The following is a 3,423-nucleotide window of genomic DNA, read 5'->3' on the forward strand; positions in this document are numbered from 1 at the left end:
ATCCTCCCAGATCTGTCCTCCAGGAACTCTTTTGGTCTCTGAAGACCCAGCTGTCTGTCAACCTCATGTCCTATCAGGCCATGAAGCCCAGAGCAAGCACACAGAGGCACCAATTCCCAAACCAAGTGCCCACATATTGACTGGCTACCATAGCAACGAGAGCTGAGCCACATTAGCCCCTGAGCCACATCGTGTGCAAGTCCCATTGAACCCCACAGCAAGGAGGGTTATCGATTCTCTCCCTGCATAACTCTCTCCTTCCTGCCACTGCTGAATACTTACAGCAATACTGAGCAGAAAAAGTCCCCCAGATCACCCATGCCCCCCATTCATAACTAAGGGAACACACGGGAATCAGCCTGGAGGCTCTTTAGAAGTGCCTGACACACTGCACCAGAATCCCCAGGGCTGAGGGCTGCATTCATGTATCTCAAAGATGGTGATCCTCATGCACAACCTCAGTTAAGAACCACTGCTGTACAGAGCATGCACAGAGTTTACAGAAGGAAATACCAATGGATTTCAGACACAAGATGTTAACCTCACCCAGAGACAAAGACCTCACAAAGTGAACCTATATTTTTTACCCATCAGATTAAGATCTATCCAAATATCAAAAGTTTGATCATCTTAAGACAAAGCTAATCCCCCTAGTTTATAAAGTGTTTCTACAAATGAATAATGAAAAGACCAATAACCTAATCTAGTAATAAAAAGACAAAGAAGATGAACAGATAATTGACAGAAAGGAAAATATTTCATTCATAATAAGAAAATCTAATGAAATAACCCATCCAAAGGTACCAAAAGCGTGGTAATACACTGATAAAGTCATAGATGAATAGGTGGTAAGAAGGCAAATTGGTACACCCCATGTAGGCAGTACCTATGAAAATTACAAGCACTTTTCATCTTTGAGTCATTAATTCTACTCCTATGAATTTAACCAACTGATATAATTGCATACGTGTGAAAAGATTTAAGTACAGGGTTATTCATATGCAGCACTGTCTGTAGCAGCAAAAGATCAGGAGACCAGTTAAATCAATTATAGTACAGCCATACAGTGAAATACTCTGCTAGACAACCATTTAAATAAAAGAAGTGAGATCAATGAAACAATCCCAAGACACCTTATTAAATGAAAACAAATTGGGGCACCTGGGTGTCTCAGTCAGTTAAGCGTCCGACTTTAGCTCAGGTCATGATCTCACGGTCCATGAGTTCGAGCCCCACGTTGGGCTCTGTGCTGACAGCTCAGAGCCTGGAGCCTGTTTCAGAGTCTGTGTCTCCCTCTCTCTCTGCCCCTCCCCTGTTCATGTTCTGTCTCTCTCTGTCTCAAAAATAAATAAACGTTAAAAAATAAATAAATGAAAACAAATTATAAGGTTAAAACAGTATGTGATTAATAACAAAATTATTTTCAGTAATGGTCACTTAATAATCACTAATAATCGTTATTTCCTTATAGTTTAGATTTAAAACAATTAATTATTTTTAAAGAATAAATTTCTATTTTAAAAATATTCAAATTCCATACATACACATATAAGCATATATATACTTGTATTATACAGATAACCCTGAAAGATAACTTGTATTATACAGACAACACACACACATACACAAACTGATTCCAGGGCAGAGGATCTGAATAGACATTTTCCTAAAGATATACAGATGGCCAACAGGTACATGAAAAGGTATTCAGCATCATTTATCATCAGGGAGTGCAGATCAAAACCATAGTGACTTATCACCCCACACCTGTTAGATCGCTATCACCAAAAAAAAGTAAAATAAAATAACAAGTGTTGGCAAGAATGTGGAGGAAAGGGAACGCTGGTGCACTATTGGTGGGAATGTAAATTGGTGCAGCCACTATGGAAACAGTATAGAATTTCCTCAAAAAATTAAAAATAGAACAACCATATGATGCAGCAATTCCATTTCTGGGCATTTATTCAACAGAAACAAAAACAATAATTTGAAGATATCTGCACCCTATGTTCATTGTACCATTATTTACAATAGCCAGGATATGGAAACCACCTAAGTGTTCATCAACAGATGAATGAAAAAAGAAAATGGGGTGTGTGTATATACAATAGAATGTTATTTGCCCATAAAAAAAGGAGGAAGTCTTGCCATTTGTAATGACCTGAATGGAACTTGAAGGCATTGTGCTAAAGAAATAAATCAGAGAAAGACAAATATCTTATGATCTCACTTATATGTGGAATCTACAAATCCAAGATCATAGATACAGAGAACAGATTGGTGGTTGCTGGTGGGGGCAAAATGGGCAAAAGGAGTTAAAAGGTACAAACTTACAGTTACAAAATAAGTAAGTCATGGGGATGTCATGTACAACATGGTGACTATAGTTAACACTGTATTGCATATTTAAACTTTTTTTTTAACATTTATTTATTTTTGAGACAGAGAGACAGAGCATGAACGGGGGAGGGTCAGAGAGAGGGAGACACAGAATCTGAAACAGGCTCAGAGCCCGATGCAGGGCTTGAACTCACGGGCTGCGAGATCATGACCTGAGACGAAGTTGGCCACTTAACCGACTAAGCCACCCAGGCACCCCTGTATTGCATATTTAAAAGTTGCTAAGAGAATAAATCTTAAAAGTTCTCATCACAAGAACAATGATTTTTTTTTTTACTATGTATGGTGACAGATGTTAACTATACTTATGGTAGTGATAATCTCACAATATATACAAATATGTAATTATTATATTTGTACACCTGAAATGATACAATGCTCTATGTCAATTATAAGTAAATTTTAAAAAGAAAACAGAAGAATTACAAGCAAACCAGGAAAAAAACATAAGTGCTTACCTCCAAGCAAGATGATTAGTTTGCAGATTATAAAGTAAGTGGTGTGGCTGTAACAAAGAAATCTATTTCCCCAAGCCAGGATACAAACAGGATGGAGATGCTGGGGATCGAACCCAGGACCTCATGCATGCTAAGCATGCGCTCTACCACTGAGCTACATCCCCACCTGCTGCTAGTACTGCTTTGCTACACTGCTTTCATGAAAGAAAACAGAAATTTGCTCCCCTAAAAGAAAACTACTGGTTACAGTGATAGCCAGGAGAGTTTCTTTTTTTTTTTGGGGGGGGGGGGGGAGGGAGGAGTGGGGAGTGGGTAATGCAGAGAGTGTATATGCGGAGGTAGGAGTTAGAAATGAAAGTAATTTACTTTTCTTTCTATGCTTTTTGTATACTTGAGTATTTTTTCATGCAGGCATTACCTACTTAAAGCAAAAAAAGATGTAAAATAAAATAAAAAAGAAAATAAAGGTTACACAAAACCACTTTTCTGCAAAAATGCCCTCACTTTATAGATGGAAAACTGAGGCCAAATAAGAGAAGGGTCTCTCCTATCCACAAACCCTCCA

The 3,423-nt window shown here is 38.1% G+C and overlaps 1 non-coding gene across 1 annotated transcript; it reads right to left on the reverse strand.

Moving 5' to 3' along the window:
- Window positions 1-2,950: 2,950 nt before the first annotated feature.
- Window positions 2,951-3,022, reverse strand: TRNAA-AGC. The gene has a single exon. It is a non-coding gene; the product is annotated as a tRNA-Ala (tRNA).
- Window positions 3,023-3,423: the final 401 nt, after the last annotated feature.

The sequence above is a fragment of the Prionailurus bengalensis genome, chromosome E3 (genome assembly GCF_016509475.1).
Source record: "Prionailurus bengalensis isolate Pbe53 chromosome E3, Fcat_Pben_1.1_paternal_pri, whole genome shotgun sequence".
NCBI lineage: Eukaryota > Metazoa > Chordata > Mammalia > Carnivora > Felidae > Prionailurus > Prionailurus bengalensis.